Source organism: Felis catus, chromosome B4, assembly GCF_018350175.1.
Source record: "Felis catus isolate Fca126 chromosome B4, F.catus_Fca126_mat1.0, whole genome shotgun sequence".
NCBI classification, from domain to species: domain Eukaryota; kingdom Metazoa; phylum Chordata; class Mammalia; order Carnivora; family Felidae; genus Felis; species Felis catus.
This window is the reverse complement of record NC_058374.1, coordinates 115,942,207-115,966,890: the sequence shown is the minus strand read 5'-3', so window position 1 is coordinate 115,966,890 and position 24,684 is coordinate 115,942,207. Positions and strand designations below refer to the sequence as shown.

Here is a 24,684-nt window from a genome sequence, read left to right as displayed (position 1 = left end):
TTGTTTCTCTCCCCACCAGAAAGTGGGCAGGGACTGTGGCTCCTGTGCTTGGCACAAAATGCACAATAGGTGTTTGGATGGATAGAGAAATGGAAGGAAGCAAGGAAGAAAAGAATGAGTTAAGAATTCATACATAGCCGCACCTGGGTGGCTCAATTGATGGAATGTCCCACTCTTGATTTCTGCTCAGGTCATATCATCCCAGGGTTGTAGGATTGAGCCTCACGTTGGGGTCCGTTGGGGTCCGTTCTGAGTGTGGAGGCTGCTTAAGATTCTCTTTCTCCCTCTCCTACCACTACTCACGTGCACTCACTCTCAAAAAAAAAAAAAAAAAATTTCATGCGTAGATAATGAGGGAGCAGAAGGCAAGCTGAAGGCAAAGCACTAGCTAACAGCCCCCTCCCTTCCCCTCCCCCCAGGTGGGATCTGTGTGACATTCCTCAGGCGCTCCCGGCTGCCCAAGAACAAAGGAAAGGGAAAAACTTGTGGTTATCTCTTGGAGATCACAGTCACATGGGACCTGAGTGTTTCTATCAGTTTGCAACTAACTTTTCTATTTATTACAAAAAGTTTTGTTTACAATGTTTTTATTATTGAGAGAGACAGACAGACAGTGTGAGTGGGGAGGGGCAGAGAGGGAGACACAGAATCTGAAACAGGCTCTAGGCTCTGAGCTGTCAGCCCAGAGCCCGACAAAGGCTTGAACCCATGAACCGTGGGCTCGTGACCTGAGCCGAAGCCAGACATTCAACTGACTAAGCCACCCAAGCACCTCAGTTTGCAACTGTCTTAATGATTTACGAGAAAAAAGCAATCTTCCCAATAACCAAACTTTCCAGAAACCTATAGATTCAATTACAATTTTCTGGGACCCCGTCACCCTCCCCTCCATAGGATAGAAAATCTTATATAATCACTCCTCACACTTATAATGCAACTCTTTCTGCCCATAGATCCTGTCCCCTGTGTTTTAATAAAACCACCCTTTTGCCCCGAAGCTGTCTCTAGAATTCTTTCTTGGCCGTTGCCTCCAAACCCCAACACCTCAAACCACGCTGTAGATATTAGTGTAATATTTGAGTTCGTACATTCCAACAGATGGTGGGACTTTATTTTTTTCGGAGTTCAGTGTTTAAGGACCTCAAATGATGAGTTAAGGCATTGGCCATATTTGTTATTTAAATAAGTCTAATTAGGAAGACAGGTACACTTATCTTTGTGTTTTGAAATTTATCTTTTCCCTGCTTTTGGCTTATAAAGAAGTGTTTGTTCAGAGATGCTAATTGGTGTTTTTACTTAGGTGTTCTTTAAGAATAAAGACCTCATGGGTTGCCTGGGTGGCTCAGTCCCTTAAGCATCCACTTCAGCTCAGGTCATAATCCCGCAGTCTGTGAGTTCGAACCCCGCGTCGGCTCTGTGCTGACAGCTCAGAGCCTGGAGCCTGTTTCAGATTCTGTGTCTCCCTCTCTCTCTAACCCTCCCCCATTCATGCCCTGTCTGTCTCTGTCTCAAAAGTAAATAAACGTTAAGAAAAAAAAATTTAAGAACAAAGACCTCATTAGCAGGTTTCATCAACGGTCTAAGGAAATTTTTCCTAACATTTTAGCATGAAAATTTTCAAGTGCACATAAAATACAAAGATAGTAACAATTGAACACTAGCTTAATACACAGATAATCTAAATCAGTACAGAACAGGTTTTCTTTTGCGTTTAGAATGCTTCTGTTACCTGTTCTATAATATGGAGAAGGCTCAGTCTGTTAACTTCTCTGTTAGAAAAATTCTGTGTATGACACCTCCTTTCACTGTGAGACCCCCTTTGACCTTCATCGGGAAATGCTGCATCGTTTATATTTAAAGTCAGGGTTATGGGTTGAATTGTGTCCCCTCAAAAAGATATGTTGAAGTCTGTGATATTGTAATTTATAATAACAAGTAGTTGACCCTTGAACAATGAAGGGTTGGGGGCACTGACACCCCCATTCACACAGTGGAAAATCCGTGCGTAACTTTAATTGCCCCCGCTCAAAAAAAAACTACAAGTACCCTACTGTTGATGGGTTACCACTAACCTAAACAGTCGATTAACACATATTTTGTAGATTATGTGTATTATATACTGTATTCTTAACAATAAAGTAAGCTAGGGAAAAGAAAAAGTTACTAAGAAAATCATGAGGAGAAAAGACATATACAGTACTGTACTATAAAAAAAACCCACCCGTAAGTGGACCTGGGTCCTTCCAACTCCTGTTGTTCAAGGGGCAAAGGTATATATTTGGTCTTTGTTTCCATTTCTGACAAAGCTCCTAAAACCTTGGGAATTTCCTAAGTGATTGTAATGATAAAAGTGAAATGAGTGTCTTTTGTTATTTATATAACAAGCCCCTTTCAACCGCACTGGAATTTGTGTTATTTAGGTTACTTTTGGGAAGCCCCTGAGGATAGGGCTTGGGGGGGTGGCGGGTAGAATAGAATAGAATAGAGACCTTGATTTGAAGATTAGAATTTTCAGTCCCACCTTCCACTTCCTAGGAGAGGAGAGGGCCTGGGTTGATGTAGTCGCCAATGGCCGGTGGTTTAATCTATCAATGCCTTCATAATGAAGCCTCCATAAAACCCCAGAAGGTTGTGGTTCAGAGAGCTTCTGGGTTGATGACCACGTGGAGATTCAGGGACAGTGGCTCCCAGAGAGGGCATGGAAGCTCTGCACACTTTCCGTGCACCTTTGCATATCTTCCATTTGGCTATTCCGGAGATACATCCTTTGATCATAAGCTGGTAGTCTAGTAAGTAAATGTTTTCCTGAGTCTGTGAGCCACTCTAGCAAATTAATAGACTCCGGAGAGAGGGTCATGGAAACTTCCAGTTTATAGCCGGTGGGTCAGAAGCACAGGTAACAACCTGGACTAGGATCGGTGACTGAAATAGGGGCTGCAGACCCTTCAGCTATGTGATCTGATGCTGTCTGTCGGTAGTGTCAGAACTGAGTTGAATTATAGGACACCCAGCGGGTGTTGGAGGATTGTGTGGTGAGAGGAGACACAGGAGTGAGTTTGCCCTTTAGAAAAGCCCTAACTCCCAATGCCTCAGAGTATGACTTTGCTTGGAAATAGGGTCTTTGCAGAAGTAGTGAAGTCCGAATGAGGTCATCAGGGTGGGCTGTAACCCAGTAGGACTGGTGTCCTTACAAAAAGAGGGGATTTGGAGACAGGCATGCAGAGAAGAAAGATGATGTGAAGACCCAGGGAAAGTACTTACAATGTGAAGACTGACAGGATTGGTGTGATTTGTCTACAGGCCAAGGGATGCCTGATGAGGCTGCAAGAAGCTGGGAAAGCCTGGGAGAGACGCCTTAATCCCAGCACCTTCAGAAGGAACATGGCCTTGCTGGCACCTTGATTTCAGGCTTCCAGAACGGAGAGATAATACGTTTCTGTTGTGTTAAGTAACCCAGTTTGTGGTACGGTCCCAGGAAACTGGAGTCAGCCATCACGTTCCCTGTTGACTGAAGAAATACTAATACCTGGACCCAGTGTGAGTGGAAGTCTGGAAGGTCTTGGAACCTCAGGGTGGTACTTGGTTAGCAGCTGGTTATCTCTGGGATCCCCCAAATACAGTTAAACTAATATTCTTTGCCATCTAAATAAATACATCATTTAAAATCATCTGTAGCAAACCTGTGGAACTTCCAAGAATATGCCTGTGGAGCCAGTTTGAAAAACCCTGATTGATGTAGGAATAAGAGAAACAGCCCAGGCTTTGATTCTGAGTTCAAAAGCTCTCTCTGCCACTTGGCCAACTGCATAATCTTTCTGAGTCTGTTTTGCGCCTGTAGAATCGGAATGATACTTCTCTCCCCTGTGGGTTGTGGGCTTAGAACTAGAGGTTATGAAAATGGTCTAGCATCAAGCCTTGTACCTGGCAGGTGCTCAGGAGTTGGTTGAAGAATGGATCCTGGGGTGAAGGTAAGAATCAGACAAGGGCTAGAGTAGGATAGGTCCTGGCCTGGGGGGTCAGATGGGGTCTGATTCCCCTGTTTTTGAACACTGAGAGGTTTTCATCCAAGTGGTTTTTCCACCTCAAAGAGAGCATCTGGTGCAGGTGTGAGCCTTGTTTCCTTAACAAGGCACAGAGAATCCCCAGAGGCTTGTCCAAGGTCAGGCCATCTTGTTTGGGCTGTTTTCTTTGTCAGGTGCTCTTGACATTTGGGCTATTTTCTTTTCTTTTTTCTATTTTAATGTTTATTTATTTTTGAGAGCGTGAGCGTCTGAGAGCAAGCAGGGGAGGAGCAGAGAGAGGGAGACACAGAATCTGAAGCAGACTCCAGGCTCTGAGCTGTCAACACAGAGCCTGATGTGGGGCTTGAACTCATGAACCATGAGAACATGACCTGAGCTGAAGTCAGACACTTAACCGACTGAGCCACCCAGGCATCGGTCTTTTCTTAATAGGACAACAAAAACAGAACAGACAAAAAACTGGTTGTTTTTTTTCCTGTTTTTTGTTCTTTTAAATAACAGCCTTATTGAGATATAATTCACGTACCATACAGTTCACTCATTTAAAAGTGTAGACTTAATGGTTTTTTAGTATATTTGCAGAATTGTGCAGTCACCACCACAATCAATTTCAAAACATTTTCATTGCCCCCAAAACAAACTCTCTACCCATTAGCAATCACTTTCCATTTCCTCCCTCCCAAACCCCCAGGCCAAGCCAGCCCTAATTTACTTTCTGTTTCTCTGGATTTGCCTGTTGTGGACACTTTCTGTAAATGGAATCAGATGTCATGTGGTCTTTTGTGTCTGCCTTCTTTCTGTCGGCATCAAGTTTCCAAGGTTCGTCTGTGTTGTGGCTTCTGTCCACACTTCGTTTCATTCTGTTGCGAAATGATCTTCCATCGTGTGGCTGCACCATACATTTTGTTTATCCGCTCATCAGCTGGTGCACATTTGGGTTGGTTGTTTCCAGTGTCGGGCTCTTAGGATCAGTGTTGCCGTAAATGTGTGTGTGCAGGTTTTTGCATGGGCATATGCTTTCCTATCTCTCGGGTACCTACCTAGGCGTAGATTTGCTGGCTCACGTGGTAGTTCTGTGCTTGACCTTTTTTTTTTTTTTAATTTTTTTTTTTTTTAACATTTATTTATTTTTGAGACAGAGAGAGACAGAGCATGAACGGGGGAGGGGCAGAGAGAGGGAGACACAGAATCTGAAACAGGCTCCAGGCTCCGAGCCATCAGCCCAGAGCCCGACGCGGGGCTCGAACTCACGGGCCGCAAGATCGTGACCTGAGCCGAAGTCGGCTGCTCAACCGACTGAGCCACCCAGGTGCCCCTGTGCTTGACCTTTTGAGGAACCGCCAGAGTGTTCTTCCCCAGCAGCCGCTCCGGTTTACATGGCACGGGCAGTGCACGAGGGCTCCAACTTCTCCACGTCTTCACCAGTGCCGCTTACAACCAGTCTTCTGATGATAGTCTTTCTGGTGGGTGTGAAGTGGTGTCTCTCTGTGCTGTGGTGTTGGTCTTTGAAATTTCATTTTTCTTTCTTCTTCTTTTTTTTAAATTTTATTTGAGAGCGAGAGCAAATGGGAGAGGGGCAGAGGGAGAGAATCTTAAGCAGGCTCCACAGCACCGCGCCTGATGCGGGGCTCTATCCTAAGACCCGGAGACCATGACCTGAGCCGAAATCAAGAGTTGGATGCTCAGCTGACTGAGCCACCCAGGCAACCCTTGAAATTTCTTTAAGTTTTATTTTTAATGTTTTTTTTTGAGAGGGGTGGGGAAGAGAGAGAGGGAGACACAGGGTCTGAAGCAGGCTCCAGGCTCCAAGCTGTCAGCACAGAGCCGGACGCGGGGCTCAAACTCATGAACTGTGAGATCATGACATGGGCTGAAGTCAGCCGCTTAACCCCCTGAGTCTCCCAGGCATGCCCCTTTGAAATTTCTTTTAATCAAAGTAGTTGTATTCATTATATGAGGAAATAAGTGAAATATCTCTAGCTGAAAAGGCTGGTATAATTAATAATATAACTTCTAAATTAACTTCCATACTTTTACATATTCCTTCTTGAAAAGTAAGCTCTACTCCCAACGTGGGGCTTGAACTCACAACCCTGAAATCAAGAGTTGCGTGCTCTTCCTACTAAGGCAGCCAGGCGCCCCCCCATTCCTTATTCCTTCTTTACTAGTCATTTGTCAAAGCCGATCATCCCAAACCAGTGTTGGATAGAGTAGTTGTGAGTGTGTATAGTGCGGCTTGTACTTCCTTGCTCAAACTGCACAAGAACAGGTGCCTGGAGCGTCAGGGTCCTTCCCACTGCAGAGCTGAAGGTGGGGAGGCTTCGTCAGCAGCCAGCCTTTTGAGGGATGGTAGTAGGCGTCCGGCCCCTTGTCATCACATGTAATTGGCCGGGGCATTTACTCCTGATTCTCCCAAGGGTTAGCTGCTGCCGGTCAGATAGGGTGGGGAGTATAAATGGGTACAGCCCGAACACTACACATAGACTCCCATGTCCTCTTTACAGACAAGCTTTACAGCCTGCAGATTCCCTCGTAAGGAACAAGAAGCCTAACAAAATGCATAGCACCTGTGAGGCCAAAAGTAAATGTTGGTTTAATGAATGATTTGCTTTGGCTTTGGGAGGCAGACACTATTCAAGCATCGCAGCTGGAGCAAGCCATTAAGCTCCCTGAGCCTTGGTACCTTATCTGTAAGAGAGAGATACCAAGTGCCTCTGCTGCAGCGTTCCCACGGTGACATAAAAGCGCCTGGCTCCTGGTACGCGCTCAGCAAATGTTAATTCACTTTCCATAAGTGGCTCTGCTGTTCGTCTCATGTTTTTCTCTATAGGTTTAGCCCAGCTCCAGATATGACCGAACACAGGGTCGATTGTACTGTTTTGCTTATCTTTTCTTCACAGAGAAATAATGAGCATTTGGCTAAAATTAAGTATCGATGGAAATGAATATTGCAGTTTGGTTGCTGCTGATTGACCTATGTTTGCTAAATAGCTACTCAAATTTCAGGAAGCTTGCCTAGAAATTAAAAAAAAAAAAATCCTAAGAAGAGTTACCCTCTTTGCCAGGTACTTATTTATAAAATTGTCTTGTATGGAATGACCCAGCTGAAAATTTTTCTATAAAACACTGGCTGAGCTTTGGCTCAAGAGTTCAAGTTAGCCTGCATAAAATCTTAAACATCAATGGGTATGAAAGGGTTGGGTCATTTTTTGGAGCTTCTTTGCCTTGGAAATATATATTTTTTCTTTCTTTTCTTTTCTTTTCTTTTCTTTTCTTTTTTCTTTTCTTTTCTTTCTTTTCTTTCTTATTTTCTTTCTTTCTTTCTTTCTTTCTTTCTTTCTTTCTTTCCTTTCTTTCCTTTCTTTCCTTTCTTTCCTTTCTTTCCTTTCTTTCCTTTCTTTCCTTTCTTTCCTTTCTTTCTTTTCTAGAAAGGGCTGTTCTTTTGGTCACTGGGTCTTTTTTTAGACTTGCAGGGAAGTCATAGTAACAGGCTCCATGTCTGATTGGGTTCCATGGCAACAAAGGGTTGTGACTTTATTAGAGAAGAGTCGAGCATGCCAAGAAAGATAAAAATCAGAGTATGGAAAATGTCTGACCAGATGAATGTGTTTTTTTGGATGGCGTGCCCTGGAACGAAACATTTCCCGGAATTGGCATCAGTCTCTGTTGCAAATTTGAATCCCACCGGGTTATCATTAGGTCATAGGGATCAGTGCTTATTTCCAAAAGATCTGCCTGCATCTTCATTCATCCTTTTTTATATCTTGGTATATTAAAAAAAAAAAATCAAAACAGTAATGGTAGGAACCTAACCGGAGAGGATTCTGATTTCAAAGGTAGAAAAGAAATTTAGCTCATTCTTTGTGCAACTGATTACAGCTGTAAATTGTGAGACTGTGTGGGAGGGCCAATTAGAGGCAATTATAACTCGATTGAACGCCCCCTGAATTAAAGCTTGCTGTGTGCATTCCAAGCTGGGGGTCTTGTTTCCATCCCTGTTCCTCGTTGATGGGTGTAGAGGTACGGGTTCCAGGATAAGGTTGTAGAATCTCGGTAGGAGACGCCCTCTGTGCTCTCCCCCAGCAAGGTGCAGGCTGATGTTCTGACCGAAAGTGTTGTAATTTGTTAGAGACCTTTTTGCTAAAGGTTCTAATATTTGGCGAAGAAATAGCAAGAATTCCGAATCTTCTTCCCCGGTTATGAATGTGTAGGACTGTCTTTGCTTTTTTATCAGATGTGCTGTGTTTATATTTCTCCTCATCCTGACATTGAAAGTGGAAAAACTCCAAAGAGCAGGTAGATGTTCCAACATGCTCCCTGGGTTCAGACTTCATGAGTCACTTACTTACAGCCTCATCATGATGAATCAGAAACCACACAGGTACTCATGATAAACATTAATAAGTAGTATTGGTATAAGAGCAAAGAATGAGCTCACCAGGTTTTCGGTGTCCCGGCAATCATTAATCAGGTGTTAAGCCTTTGGGGAAATCATTTAACTTCCTTGGGCCTTGGTTTCTTTATCTTCAGATGAGTTTGACCTGAATTTGTGTGTCCCAAACCTCCCTGTTTATGGGATTAACTTGGGGCCCTGGTTTAACACACGGAACCTCTGTTAGAGATTTTGATTCTCTAGGTCTGGGGTGGGGCTGGCATAGCAGGGGCCCAAGGTGACTTACAATCAGATGTTCAGGAAATACCAGACTAACTTAGTAGTTAGGAAACTTGACTTGGTTGTAAGAAGGTGGGTGGAGATGGGAGGGAGAAAGGAGATGGTTGGATGCAGACCCCCAGGTTCTGCCTCTGCACCATTGGTCTAGGCGGGGCCCAGGAGTCAGGTGATTGTGGCCATAATTTGAGAAACACTGGTCTGTACTACTCAAGCTCACTCCTAGCCCCAAAGATAGCCCTTCCACATGTCGCCCATGACAACCACAAATAAGCCCAAAGATGTGGGTTGATGGCAGGGTTTGGAGGGTTCTCCAAACTCCACATTGCTTTTTGTAAAAGTTACTTGCTTTAAAATCTTGGAGTTGTGCAGAATTCACAGAATTTTCGACCCTATGCTGTGTTGTTTCCATTGGATAAGACAGTGTTTGCTAAGCATAGTTACACCCAGTGTGCACGAGACAGTACCACCATCATAGGAATTACCTGGGGAACTTGTTAAAAATATAGAAATTGGACTCCCAGACCCAAACATATTGTAAGTCCTATAAAAGGGCCTGGGCATCGGTCTTTTTTTTTTTTTTTTCCTTATTTGAGGGTTTGTGTGTATTTCTTTTTAGGGTTTAAAAAAAATTTTTTTTTAATGTTTATTTTTGAGAGAGGGAGAGAGAGAGCACATGTGAGGCAAGGGAAGGGGAGAGAGAGAAGGGGGGGACAGGATTGAAGGGGGCTCTTGGCTGAAAGCACAGATCCCAATGCAGGGCTTGAACTCACGAACTGAACCAAAGTCAGACACTTAACTGACTGAGCCACCCAGCTGCCCCGGGTTTGTTTTTTTTGTTTTTTTTTGTTGTTATTTATTTATTTTTAATTTAATTTTTTTATTTTTTTAAATTTACATCCAAATTAGTTAGCATATAGTGCAACAATGATTTCAGGAGTAGATGCTTCAGTGCCCCTTACCCATTTAGCTCATCCCCCCTCCCACAACCCCTTCAGTAACCCTCCGTTTGTTCTCCATATTTATGAGTCTCTTCTGTTTTGTCCCCCTTTCTGTTTTTATATTATTTTTGCTTCCCTTCCCTTATGTTCATCTGTTTTGTCTCTTAAAGTCCTCATATGGGTGAAGTCATATGATTTTTGTCTTTCTCTAATTTCATTTAGCATAATCCCCTCCAGTTCCATCCATGTAGTTGCAAATGGCAAGATTTCATTCTTTTTGATTGCCGAGTAATACTCCATTGTATATATATTTACCACATCTTCTTTGTCCATTCACCCATTGATGGACATATTTGGGTTCTTTCCATACTTTGGCTATTGTTGATAGTGCTGCTATAAACATGGGGGTGCATGTGTCCCTTTGAGACAGCACACCTGTATCGGTGGATAAATGCCTAGTAGTGCCATTGCTGGGTCATAAGGTAGTTCTATTGTTACTTGAGGAACCGCCATACTGTTTTCCAGAGTGGCTGCACCAGCTTGCATTCCCATGTTTTTGTTTTTAAATGTATTTTGAGAGAGAGCAAGCGAGCAGGGGAGGGACAGAGAGAATCCCAAGCAGGCTCCATGCTGTCAGCACAGAGCCGGATGCAGGGACACAGGGCTTGATCTCATGAACTGTGAGATTGTCACCTGAGCCGAAATCAAGAATCGAATGCTTCATGGACTGAGCCACTCAGGCGCCCCTCTTTTTAGGTTTGACAAACATTGTGGGCTTCTCTCCCCAGTCTCACCCCCAATTTCCAGAGTAAAACCGATTTTAAGTGTAAACACATGTTTAGCACAAGTTCTGTGGTTAAATCAAGCCATTTAGTTTAAAAAAGGGTCTGTAACTCATACAGCAGGTGCTTGAGGAAAAAAAAAAAAAAAACTGATCTTCTGAGACTCTAAGACAAAATTCCTAAACTTGAACGATGAAATCATTAGCTGCTGGAGCAAACACATTTTAATGTGTATCTGCTTTGTAGAGTTTTGTGCCTTGTTTGTTTGTTCTATTTACTGTTTAACAAAGATGGAATAACATTGTTAAAATGAAGAGTTTAGTAAAACTTTGGTGTAAGCCTGAATTTATGAAGGTTTACTTTTCTCCCCTATTAACTAGCTTAACTTAAAAAAGTGTTAAGTTTAGGGGCGCCTGGGTGGCTCACTCTTGATTTCAGTGCAGGTCATGATCTCATGGTTCATGAGTTCGAGCCCTGTGTCAGCTCCATGGTGATAGTGCAGAGCCTGCTTGGGATTCTCTCTCTTCCTCTCTCTTTGCCCCTCCCCTGCTCTCTCGCTCTCACTCTTTCAAAATAAATAAACTTCTAAAAAAGTGCAAGTTTATAGGAGAAAAATCTCATAAAGGACATAAGGTGGAAAATGTGCTAACTTAGAATTTTTAACCCAGAGATAAGCACTGTTAATGTTTCTTATGTATTTTTACATAAATGTTTTCTGCACAAAACATACATATCCACTATTTATTTAACCAGTCTCCTATTGATATACAATTTAAGTGCCTTCTAGGGTAATGGTTTTTTCCATGTTTGTTTGCTTTGTAATACTGTACTGAATATTTTTGTACATCTTTTTTCTGTAACCATGTATGGATAGATTTCTGAAAGAGAGGTTGTTGAGTCAAGGGGTATGTGTCTTTTAAATAAGGAAAGATGGGAATACAGTGCCCTTTCAAAGGTTTCACCAATTTAACTGGTGAAATCTTTGATTTTCAAAAGACTTTCCTGTCCCAGTTTATTCTAATAGAGCAGGAGAGGAGCTAACTGTCCTTGTCTACTTACACAAAACCTGAGACGTACCTCAGGTCCTCTGGTTGGAGGGATGAGTAGAGATATTTCATAAAGAGAAGAATTTAAAAGGTATTTAAGGAGTATGCCTGGGTGGCTCAGTCGGTTAGGTATCTGACTTCAGTTCAGGACATGATTTTACCATCTGTGAGTTCGGGCCCTGTGTTGGGCTCTGTGCTGACAGCTCAGAGCCTGGAGCCTGTTTCAGATTCTGTATCTCGCTCTCTCTCTGCCCCTCCCCTGCTCACGTTCTGTCTCTGAAAATGAATAAACCTTAAAAAAAAAAATTAAAAGGTATTTAAGGTGTTCCCTGGGGGAGGAAAATAGAGAAATAGTTTAGTAAAGCAAATAACCCTGAATTTGCCAATAGAATTCTTTGGGTCACATGAGGTCCCAGAACCTGAATTGGGTTCTGAAGAAAGTAAGACGATCTTGGAGCATCATATACTGTGAGAAAGCCATGGCCAGTTCCCTGGATATGGTGCTGCTCCTTTGGTAGATCTTGTAGGGCACTTGTGAGTGAAGCATCGTGGTGATGAGATGCTGTTCATTTTACATAACCTCTGATGCAAGTCACGGTCTAGTTAGGGGTGTGTGTGTGTGTGTGTGTGTGTGTGTGTGTGTGTGTGTGTGTGTGTGTTTCAAGGTAATGTTTAAATTAAAAGAATTACTTTTCAGTAGTCTTCTGGCCCCAGACTGTGTGCGTGTCCTTAGTGTCTGAGAGATAACTAACACAAATCAGGAGCCCTGTGGCCTGGGGGTGTTGCTGGTTTAGTGGCAGATGTCATCTAATGTGGCCATCTACCTGCCTTCATTTTGCCTCCTACTGCAGCAAGATAGGAGGGGATCTTTTAGACCCAGAAAATTAGTTGAATTTATTCAAGTCTGGGAAATTCAAATCTATTCAAGGCAGAGAAGAATGAAGAGGTGTCCTGGATCTATATGTCAGTAAGAGTTGAAACCTTACAGCTGGCTAAGAGGGATGGCCAGGTGGATTGTGAGTTAAAAGGAGCCATCCAGAGTCCAGACAGTCAGGGAGCAGCAAGAGCCTCAGGCTAGAGGTGGCATGTTGGAGAGTGAGTGTGTGTTCTTTCTCAGCACTCAGGGACCAAAGTGCCCTCTCAGACTGGTCATGCTTCAGCCGAGCCACACCTGGGCAGGTGGAAGACAGCCAGGAGTAAAACAAGTTCTGAAGTCTATAGCTCTGAATTGAATCATTCTCTATTTTTAATCAAAATTAGTAAGTGAACCAAATGACTAGATAGCCTCAAGGCAATTGTCAAGTAATTTCACATTAGAAACTTGAGAGAGGTTTTTTGTTTTTGTTTTTGTTTTTATTTATTTTTATTTTTATTTTTTTTGTTTTTTGTTTTTTTTTGTTTTTTGTTTTTTTTTTGAGATATTTATGACTGGGACACAGACCTGAAGTAGGTGTGCAGAGCTGGGCCATGGATGATAGAGTGGATATCTGAAGCTGCCAGGGAAGGACTAGGAAGGGAGGAAGAGGTGATTGTGAATGTGTTTTTAGCAAGTAAGTTGGAGATAACATAAAATATCCAGTGACCAAGGTATTCTCAGACTAGGAAGGCAGCCATAAAAATAGGTAAGACAAATTGGAGCCCAAATTTGAAGTCAAAACCCAGAGGAAAAATGAATGAGCTTGGCTATGTGGAATTGAATTCTGTATACCGTAGTGGTCTGATTTTTAAATCTTATTGTAATTTAAGATGTTCATTTTAAGAGTTAGAATAGGCAAAATGCATTCAGCAAAGAAAATATACTCTTCTTATATTAAAAGTATGGTATTGATTTAACATTTAGTTTAAGGCAAGATCCATTTGCTAGATTTATCTTTAACATTTGTTTAAGACTTTTACTTGAACAGAGCCAGAGGATAGAAGCTTATTATGCAATATTAACTTTGGTAGACACTCTCCCTCTGAAATATTACAGTATAGTTTTACGTGAAGAGTAAAGTTCTGTTGACTAAGCTTTATTATACTGACAACATTCTGTCTCTTTTCCAGACCCCAGTGTCTCTGTCCTCCATCACACCCTGCCCCCAACACAGAATTAAATCAATACCACTTAAGCCACACAGCAGTTTTGATGAGATCTTTGCATTAGTTATTTAATGTGAAGGGCAGGAAACCCCTGGTCCTCTGACCATTCTGGCCTGATTTTTTCTTGTGGCTTATGGCAATTCAAATATTTGAGAATCTTTTCATACAAGGAAGGTCAAGGGGATTTAAAGACAAATGACTGACAGCAGGAAAGCTTGTAATCCGTTGCAGGGGTTAGTACTCGAGTTATCGTAATAAGAACCAGGGTATGATCACGAGAGAGCAAGAGAAAAATAAGGAATATCTTGTGTCTGGTATGACATCAAGTTCTTTTTCTGATCTCATTAATTTCTAGGAGGAATTTCCTCAGATGAGACTAGAGTCTCAAGAACATTAACTTCATCGCCCAAGGTCACATGGATGGCAGCCAGATGGCAGTTAGTAGAGTTAGAATAGGCAAGCTTAAGAGTTAGAATAGGCCAAGTGCATTCAGCAAAGAAAATATGTTCTTCTTATATTAAACGTATGGTATTGATTTAACATTTACTTTAAGGCAAGATCCAAGCTACTCTACGCTACTAGATGGCAGCTGGGATGTGATCAGATCTGCTGGACCTTAAAGTCCACGCATATCCCGTCAGTAACTGGCCCCCCCAGACGCTGTCGCCAATAGGCTCCAGTTCTGTTTCTTTAGCCCTGCCTTTCTCTGAGCGTCCATCTAGGTATCTATGCTTGAATGGCCCACAGGAACCTCACATCCATCCTCTGCCCCCAGTCTCCTCCTGCCGCCTCTCCCCAGTTTTTCTGTCTTGTAAATGATCTTCCTGGCCACCAGAACGAATGCAAAAGAAATGAGATTTTCTTTGACTCTCCCTTTTAATCTCCACATCCAGTTGGTGGCACATCCTTTTGACGATGCCTCTTTGGTGTACCTCAGGCGCTCTGCCCTCCTTCCCCACTACCACTGTCCAGCCTTCACCGACTCTTGCCTTAGATGCCTACAGCAAGCTCCAGTCTGTTGCACCAAACGTGTTTTCCCTTCTGCTTCTCAGAACGACTTGTCTGAAGCCAAGGTCTGGTCCTCCTAATCCCTTTAGCAACTGCCACGTGGCCTGTTGGATGAAATCCTTACACCTTAGCATGACTTCAGGGAACTCTCAAGGTCTGATCTCTGTTCTGCCAGCCCAGTTCTTCTGCCTTCTCCACCTTGTCCTGAGTCCTCCAAATCCTTACCTGCTGTCTGGCTGACCGGTTCGGAACTCACTTTACCTGAAGCACCTTTTGATTGACAAGTCTCTTCCTGCCTTGTATCCACCTCGTCCCTTTCCCTGTCCTTCCTCGCTGCCCCCTGGGCTCCCCTTCCCAAGTGCTGCCTTACAGCAACAGGTACACCCAGGGCGCTTATCAGAGGCTGTCAGTGCTTTCCTGGCCGCCAGACTGAGAGTGGGGGAAGGGAGGGACTGTCCCCTTACAACTCCAGCACGCCTTGCTGTGCCTGACACGCAGAGGCACCAGTGAGCATCTGTCTCATGAATGAGGCGACAGAGGAAAGAGTCTCCTGACTCCTCACTTCATCCCGGCGACTGCCCTTCCCTTGGCGTTGGAGCCATTCACTGCTTGCTCCGCGATCGTTCATGTTGGTGTTTCTTGTGCTCAGTTCACCCCTTTGCCCTGGCTCTTCCCAGGGTGTGTTGAATTGAGCCCATTTCTTCGTCAGTAAACCAGGAGCGCCAGACTGAGTGTCTTCTGGGGTCCTCTTGCCATCCCCGGGCTGTGTGGTGACAGGACCCCCTTCTTGTCTGCCCCCCCCCCCCCCAGATACAGAATGTGCCTCTTCTGGCAGCACAAAGAGCCCACTTGTCCAGCAGTGGCTTGGACACAGTATATTATTGCTGGCAGTTGGATCGGTCCCACTGCAGGGCGTGGAGTTTCCCTGAGACAAGCACAGGACTACTCAGATATGTGAGCAGTATCTCCAAAGTCCGGGGTGAGTCATATGGTAGGTGCTGTCGGAACATCAAGCCCGTCTGCCTTCCAGCCTCAGATGCCTCTCGGGCAGGAAGGTGAGCAGGCTGCTGACCCTGTTCTGCCCTCTGATTTGTCGTGTGGTGCTCGGTAAGTCTCTTCACCCGCTCTCCCATTCCAGGCAGCCTGTGTAAATATATACTGTAGAGCTTTGTGGTCATTAATGGTTTATGAGGTGCTTAAAAGAAGTACAAATTATTTTTGTGCTTGCCCCAAATCCTCCCTAATTGCCCAGCGGCTTTCTAGGTATTTAAACTGCCTAAATTCCTGAACCACCGAACCGCCTCGCCGGGGCCTTTAAGAATGTAAACCCAGCCTGTGTGATTTAAGAAATGAGCAAATACACGCGGTGTTTGAGTGTGCCAGCTCCTGGCCGAAGCGAGCTGGTTCTCCATCCACTTCCCCTGGCTCTACCCAGACTGAGTTGGGTCTAACTCTGTATCCTGACTTTGGCTCTTTTGAAAAGTGGATATCCTTGAATCCTCCCTTTCCTGAAAACTTCAGACTCCATAAAACAGATTTTGTGTGACAGTGTCGGCCACTGTCAGTGCCCCATGAGAAAGATGGGTGTGGTGGCTGTGGGCCGGGAGAGGAAGCAGCAGTGGGAAGTGTAGGTCTGTAGGCAGGGCGCCTCCTGCTGTCCTGGGACACCACCCCGTGGTGATGGATGCAGGGCTCCCTGTGGGCTGGAGAACGTTCATGTCACCCGAGCTCTGCCCCTGTGAGCTGAGCTGCCCGATCTCCTGGGAAATTGTGTTCAATTTGTGACTTTGTATGGGTGCCTGGGCCACGGAAGGTTTCTGTACATTGCTACAAAATGCCTATACTGTTTCATTTCCTGGACATTAAACTATTTGAACACATTAGTTTGGTCTCAAAGGTTGATCTAGAATATTGCAAAGGTCTGCTTAACTGTTTTTTTTTTTAATTTTTTTTCAATGTTTATTTATTTTTGGGACAGAGAGAGACAGAACATGAACGGGGGAGGGGCAGAGAGAGAGGGAGACACAGAATCGGAAACAGGCTCCAGGCTCTGAGCCATCAGCCCAGAGCCCGACGCGGGGCTCGAACTCACGGACCGCGAGATCGTGACCTGGCTGAAGTCGGACGCTTAACCGACTGCGCCACCCAGGCGCCCCTTTTTTTTTTTTTTTTTTGAATTTTTTTTCAACGTTTATTTATTTTTGGGACAGAGAGAGACAGAGCATGAACGGGGGAGGGGCAGAGAGAGAGGGAGACACAGAATCGGAAACAGTGCTTACTGTTGATAATGATCCCTAGCCTTTGGGAACAAACAATTGGTGATGGAGGAGGGGTGTGGAAAGTTGGAGGAGTGTGCTGCTTATCATTTGATCTTTTGCATCTTGAAGATTAAATTTCTGTTATTAAAAAAAAAAAATTGTAGAGCCTATTCTAACAACAAAGCATCTTAGTAGCCTCCCAGCATAGTGAGTGCAACAGTCACGTACAGTTTGGGTTGGAATGAAAGGGGAGATGGCCGCCCAGACCGCGAGGGCACCGCTTGTAATACAGCTGCTGCCGCCGGCCGCTCTTCAAGAGGATGTAGGAAGGGGTCTCTTCTTGGCAGCTGCTGGTCTACCAGGCTGTTCTGGAGAAGCCGCCTCAATGTGGGCAGGCCCCTCCCGGCTCTGCCTCCTCCTGATTGCCGTCCTGCAGCTAACAGAGGAGTTGTCTCAAGGGCAGACAAGGGTGGTTTGCAGGCTGCCTGGGGCTTCGTGTGTAGCCTGAGGGAAATTTGGTCTCCTGTACGTTCTCTCTCTTTCTCTCTCTCTTTATCTAGACTATACCCTTTACATTCCTGGGTGTGACCCGGAGGACCAAGTCAGGACCCCCTCCTGGGATGGCTAGGAGGCCTTTAAGTTCAGGTCACATTAAGCAAGTCCTCAAATTTAGATTTTAACATTATTACCCAAGAGTTAAGCATAGAACCAGAGATAGACCAAAAGGATTAAAAGATAGATGTCACTCAATGTATAACTTAAACGATACACACCCACACAGAGTTTATCACACGGTGTAACTTACTCCATGGCTTTTAGTTTTTAAATGTTTATAGATTGTGAAATACTAAACATAAAAGATTGCATTTAAAAAATAACATGAAACACTCCTGCACCTAAAACCAAGGGTAAGTTGGGGCGCCTGGGTGGCGCAGTCGGTTAAGCGTCCGACTTCAGCCAGGTCACGATCTCGCGCTCCGTGAGTTCGAGCCCCGCGTCAGGCTCTGGGCTGATGGCTCAGAGCCTGGAGCCTGTTTCCGATTCTGTGTCTCCCTCTCTCTCTGCCCCTCCCCCGTTCATGCTCTGTCTCTCTCTGTCCCAAAAATAAATAAACGTTGGAAAAAAAAAAAAAAAAAAAAAACCAAGGGTAAGAAATTGAACTTGATCCCATGACCTTTTCCGGGATTGCATATCCCCTCCATCACAACCCCTGCCTCTCCCCCTGCCCCCAGCCTGAGGTCTGGCTGTCCTAAGGTATGTGTTAACCATTCTCTTGCTTTTTCTTCGTCATTTTACCACCTGTGTGTTTATACCTAAATAAGTGTTGGCCTGTGCTTGAACTTTAGAAAGTAGTATTCGTACTGCATGTAGTTTTTTCCACTTGATTATTTTAAGGTTGATCTATTTTAATTGTACATTGTAGCTATGGTTCATCTCCTTCCACGTAACAAATGCACACAGTGTATATATATTCATTCTGTTGCCTATAGACCTTTGGGTTATTTCTGGGTGGTGGTGGTTTTTTGTTGTGAACATTGTGGCTATGTTTTTTTTTTTTTTTTTTTTTTTTTTTTTAGCAGCAGGCAAAAGTTTATTAGAGTAGAAGATTAGAAAGGAAGAGTAGTAAGAAAGCTCTCTTTACAGAGGGAACATTTGAAAGTGCATGCCCCTGTGCTGTGATTTTTTTTTAATGTTTATTTACTTCTGAGAGAGAGAGAGACCCAGCATGAGCAGGGGAGGGGCAGACAGAGAGGCAGACACAGAATCTGAAGCAGGCTCCAGGCCCTGGGCTGTCAGCACAGAGCCCAACGCGGGGCTCGAACCACAAACCTCAAGATCATGACCTGAGCTGAAGTTGGACACTCAACCAACTGAGCCACCCAGGTGCCCCGCTATGAATATTTTTAATACACTTTCTTAACATGAGCATTTGGTCCTAGGAATGGAATTTCTGGGTCTCTAGAGCATGTGGCAAACAATTTTTAATGTTTTAAGAATTCATTAAATTATGGACATTTTAAATATATCTTGTAATCTGATTTCAGCATTGCTTTGTTTAAATCCTGGAGCCATCAAAAATGTTTTTACATTGAAATAGTAGGGCCACCCTATTTTGGCCCCTGAGACACTTTAACCTTAAGGAGATACCCTTACTGCTTTTCGTAGTTGTTACAGAAACCATTTTTGAAGGGCAAAACCAAACTTTAAGAATTGAGAACACAGGGGCGCCTGGGTGGTACAGTCAGATGAGCGTCCAACTCTTGATCTCAGGATTTGTGAATCTCAGGATTCGTGAGTTTGAGCCCCACATCAGGCTCTGCATGCAGAGCCTGCTTGGGATTCTGTCTCTCCTTCTCTCTGCCCCTCCCCCGCTTGTGTACACTCTTTCTCAAAAAAAAAAAAAAATTGAAAGTCACAAATAAAGCAGTGTAGCCCTCAGGAGTCACATGAGCTGTATACATGCAAACAGTCACCAGGTAGTCACCCTGTGACTGTCTTCGACTTACTTTCCTGAATACTGAGGTCAGTTATTTTGCTATTTTTAAAAAACTATGTTATTTTGCTATTAGTAAAATCATAGGGCCTAAGAGGAGTGAGCAGGAAAGTGTCTTGAGAGTGCTAATGAAATTTTAAAGGTATTTGCATATTAGTCTGACTTTGAGGGTACAAGCCCTGGGAACTTTGTTAAAAATGAAATCAAAGTGACAACAGACCCTTCCAGAAATCAATATATAACAAAAAGTATCACTGTCCCCAAATTCCCAACCCTGTTTCCCAGAGGTAACCACCATTCACAGTTCCTGAGATTTCCTTCTGGAAATTTTCCAGACAACTAAAGTACGCTTGTATATATTTATATAAACCCCAAAACTCTCTCTCTTTTAAAGCACAAATGAGCGTGTGTAGACCTAGCTGTGCATCTTGCTTTTTTCCCCTAACAATGAGGCTTGGATAGCTGTCCGTGTAGCCCATTCACATTCACCTCCGTTTTAGTGGCTACATTGTTTTTCATTGTGCTGGGATTTTCTTAAGCTGTTCCCCTCTGATAGGTGTCTGTGTTGATTCTGGAAATGGAAATAGATGACGGTGCTGGTGGTGGTGGTTCAAGGAGACTGTCCAGTTAGAAGCAGCAAAGAGGGGGGCAGCTGGGTGGCTCAGTGGTTAAGCGTCTGACTTCAGCTCAGGTCATGATCTTGCGGTTCATGAGTTCGAGCCCCGCATTGGGCTCTGTGGTGACAGCCCGAAGCCCAGAGCCTGCTTTGGATTCTGTGTCTCCTTCTCTCTATGCCCCTCCCCCATTCATTCATCTCTCTCTCTCTCTCTCTCTCTCTCTCTCTCTCTCTCAAAAATAAATAAACATTAAAAAATTTTAAAAAACAGCAAAGAATAGGAAAAAGAGGCAAAGACCTATAAATAGTTGGATATCACTTCTGTTCTTTAAATCTCTTGAGGTTTTGTTTTGTTTTGTTTTTGTTTTTGTTTTTTTTCCTTTTGCAGCTCTTTGGAGAACATAGGAAGCTCAGAAGCATTAGGTGCTTTTTCCTCCTTGCCCTTCCTTCCTTGTGGTGAAAGAGACTGTGGTATCTAAGTTTCTGAAGGAAAGAAATGTATTCACAAGTTCCTGCTTCAAGAACTGGGGGACTCCAGCTCCGTTCTCTCCCACCTCTAGTGCAGTGAGCGCCGGACTGTTCTACCCGATTAGCAAACTTCTGCTGATTCATCTGTGTGGATATGGAGGGGTTTCCTTTTACAGAGCTTATCATCGCATTAATATTTTCTCTATCGGTGTTGTTTGCAAACACTGTAGGTTGCCTGTGCGAGCACGATTCTTTCTCTTTCTCTCTGGCTGGCTGAGCCGGCTCCTGAAGTAGGGGCTGAAAATGTTAGATCCTGCTTCCACAGCCTCCCTTGCAACTAGTATATGGACCTGTGACTCAGTCCTGGCCAAAGGGCCCTAAGAGGAGATCTGCTGGGCCGTTTCTAGAAAATGTTTTCCTCCTTAATAAAATGTGAAAGAAAAGTGGTTTGCTTGTCTGCAGCCAGAAATGGTCTGCATGTGATTCTTAGAACCTCAGTAGCTCTTTTTGCCTCCGTGAGAGAACAAGCAGATGTCCCAAGAGTGGTGGAACGGAAAAATGGAGAGAGCTTGGGTCTTTGATAACATTTTTAAGTCACCAAAATTAGCCCTTTCGTCTGATCTTTTTACCTGATTTGGCATTTCACCCAGAGGAAATAATATCAAAGTACAAAACAACGTCGTAAGACAGCCGTGTGCCTGCTGTGTTCAGAAGACATCGTGAGGCTCTAGGACTGTAGAAAAGCGGGGGAAAGAATAAGATAACTAATAATACGAGGCAGTAGAAAGTGTAGTGCTGCAGGAAGGACTCAGAACGGCAGGAGTTCTGAGTAAGCAGTGGTTTCTAGATTGGAGGTGATAAATGACTTCGTGTGGAAAAGGTTAACATGAGCCAGATTGAGGGAACCCATGGTTTTGGTAAGTAAAAAGTTGGGGGTGGCGGTCGAGGAAGCCTGAGGTTTTACAACAAACACAGGCTGTGGACTCAGACCTGAGTTGGAACTCGGGCTCATCACTCACTGGTTTGTGACCTTTTCAGGGTCCTTGACTTCCTTGATATTCCTTATGATAGACTAAACATAACCTGTAGAATTGGGGTGAGGAATAGAGACAAAATATGTCAGACACCTGTCATGCCAACAGGCAGGCACCAAGTAGATGGTGGAGGTGGAGGGGGTAGTGAGACTGCATCCATGGGGGAGCTCATGAGCCAAGGGGAGGCGAGCCAGTGGAAACCAAGTGGGCATGTCACTTTTGATCTGGTCAAAGGTCACCTGGATAGGCCATTTGGTCCAGGTAATGGGGTGTGAGTACAGAACCTGGAGAGACAGGTTCAGGTTGAGACACAGAAGGCCTTGATTTCCAGCGAACTGAATTTAGACCTCCTCCTGTAGACAACCCGAGTGCTGCCGCTGGGAGGGGCAGCCTGAGATAGTGAGACGCGTAAGGAGGTGGTTGCAGTGGCCCAGTGTGCAGAATAAAAGACCTAGACTGGGCAGTGTCAGGTGGAGGGCAGGGAGGGGTTAGGAGTTGGAGAGATGATCAAGAAAGAAAGAGGATTTAGTGATATGAGAAGCAAGAGGGAGGAAAGAATTAACAGGTTCTAAAGACAATGCCTGTCTGTTGTTGAGTGTGAAATTCATAGTAGACTTGTAACACTTTCAGATAATCCTATCCCAGGTTGGGACACGAACACTGAACACTTGGCAAGATTTATTGAAATTTTTGATGAAAGATGTTATATAAGTGGAAAATAAATGATGGTGCCCAAATCTGCTTATTGTTTAATTTTGTCTAATTATGTTTGTCACTTTCCCACTGTGTATATATAAAGTTTGGTTCCTTTGAAAAATGTGTCCCTTAATAAGATAAACATACCCTTGCTTCTGATTAGATATGATTGAACACTTTGAGTCAGTCCTGAAATATGAAGTGTATATTCACTGATTGTTGACTACATGTTTATCCAGGATGAAAAGCAGTTGAGCATTTTTTCTCTGACACAAGGATTGTGGACATACTTACAGATATATTTACAATGCCTTATTGATAGAACATCAGTCATAACAACATCCTGAGTAATGAGATGACATCAGAAGCATCAAGTATAGAGATCAAAGACATTTCAGTTCATCAAATTCAGAGTAATATCTTGGGCTGAATGAGGTTTCATAATGTTCGCAGTTGGTGAATCTTGAACAGATGGTTCTTTAACATTTTGAAATGCTGAATAAGGTAGGTGGACTCTGTTGAATTAATAAAGTGCACCACACTGGAATACTGTTATGGAGTTAGCAGCCCCTGGAGTCTTACTAAGTTCATCAGCTTTCCCAGTATAGGCAAAAAGAAAACCCCATCGTTCATATATCTTAGGGAACTAGGTATGAGTAAAGCCTCTTAAGAAAGGCAGTCTTCCGGGGCGCCTGGGTGGCGCAGTCGGTTAAGCATCCGACTTCAGCCAGGTCACGATCTCGCGGCCCATGAGTTTGAGCCCCGCGTCAGGCTCTGGGCTGATGGCTCAGAGCCTGGAGCCTGTTTCTGATTCTGTGTCTCCCTCTCTCTCTGCCCCTCCTCCGTTCATGCTCTGTCTCTCTCTGTCCCAAAAATAAATAAATGTTGAAAGAAAGGCAGTCTTCCGACTGGGCATAAAATTAATAAGTTTTTCGACGGTGATTCTGCACATAGGTGGTTCTGTAATACGCTCAGAACAGGTGTCCTGTCTGAGAGTTCTTGTGATCTCATTGAGAAGTTAGGGTTCTAGGCCAGGTATGGACCCAGGATTTGGTTCATTACCATTGACAGTAAAGAGAAAAAAGCATCTGACATTGAAACTTTCCCAGACGCCTTTCTTTCCATTCTTCACATGCCTCTTCTCCCCTTTTACTAATCTAATTTGGATTTTTAAATTTTTTCAGATAGAATCTGAGTCATAATAGATACTGTAGATACACAGGTACATTGTGGTGCTTTCCTATAGCCAGAAGAATCTGTGATACTTTCCAACTATGGATGGCTTAGAGTGAGGGGAATAGGATTTGTGGCCTACGTTGAAGGATTTCTCTTTTCAATCCATAAATAAAAGACCAAAGGAATCGTAGCCTTCAGGGAAGTCACCTTTAACTCCTGCCTTTTCTTGCATTTTACGTAAAAATTCTATCCTTTGTAATCTGTCGAGCCCTCTGGTAAAAAACGTGAGGGCGGCAATCATTGGAACGTGTGTAGCCTCTCATGTCTCCAGAAGAGAGAGTAGAGATGGAATAAATGATCTGTCATGTGTGTATGAGGCAAAATGCCCAATTTCTTATTATGTGACAGATAATATTTTAGATGAGAACTCAGCTATCCTTAGCTTCAAATGTTTTTTTTTTTTTTAAATAGTGGGTCTGGTTATAGAATCTCTGTGTCTCCAACAGAGGCCCGCTTAGTGTTGATATGCAATGCAGTGTGAGTATACAGGCATATATTGACCAAATCCTACAGATTAGCGGATCCTTCTTATGTCTCTGTATACACAGCACGTGAACCGTATCCGAAATCTCTATGTACAACATAACCACAGTTCTGTGTTTCTAAAAAGTTAAGAGTCTAAACAGTGTCTGTATTTAAGTGAGGGTGTTGGGGCGCCTGGGTGGCTAATTTGGTTGAGCGACTGACTTCGGCTCAGGTCGTGATCTCACGGTCCCCGCGTCAGGCTCTGTGCTGACAGCTCAGAGCCTGGAGCCTGCTTCGGATTCTGTGTCTCCCCCATCTCTCTGTTCCTCCCCTGCTCGTTCTCTGTTTCTCTCTGTCTCCCAAAAATAAATAAACGTTAAAAAAAAATTAAGGGAGGGTGTTATGGGTGATTTTTTTCCCTTGCATTTTTGATATTTCAAGATCTGTATTTCTCAGTATTTTTATGATTAAAAAAATCCCAACTTACTTTAAAAACCCTGGCTTCCCCTTTCACCTGGTATTGTGTCCAGTCTGGTGTGGCTCACACAGCCAGCTGCGGGAGGGTCTGTGTTCTGTCTCGTGCCTCCCTCTCACAGATACTTGCCCTGCACGTCTTTTTTGCCCCAACCCTCTCAACTGTACCCTGATTCAGTCCTTCTAAATTCTAGACACCTCAAGAAACCATAGTTTCCCAAATATTCTGCTTTTTGCCTCTGTGGACACATTATGCTCCTTGCTAGGTTCTTTTGGCTGATTTTTGAGCTGCCTCTTCTGTGTCCAAGTCAAATATCATCCTCTTAGAAGCCATCTCATTGAAGGCTTCTAGTTACTTTTTTCTGCCTCTTTATTCCTCACGTTTTTCTGCAT

At 43.8% G+C, this 24,684-nt stretch overlaps 1 protein-coding gene across 12 annotated transcripts in view; it reads left to right on the top strand.

Annotated features, from left to right (window-relative positions):
• TMCC3 (transmembrane and coiled-coil domain family 3) overlaps window positions 1-24,684 on the top strand; it is a 329,016-nt gene that overhangs the window by 234,450 nt on the left and 69,882 nt on the right. Inside the window, exon 1 of one of the 12 annotated variants that reach the window (XM_019835344.3) lies at window positions 1,490-3,537. The exons of 10 other annotated variants lie outside the window; for them this stretch is intronic. The gene's annotated coding sequence lies outside the window, so the exon portion shown is untranslated. Of the gene's footprint in view, window positions 1-1,489; window positions 3,538-15,447; window positions 15,658-24,684 lie in introns of those variants that run through there. One more of the 12 variants, XM_019835343.3, reaches the window with a different exon arrangement.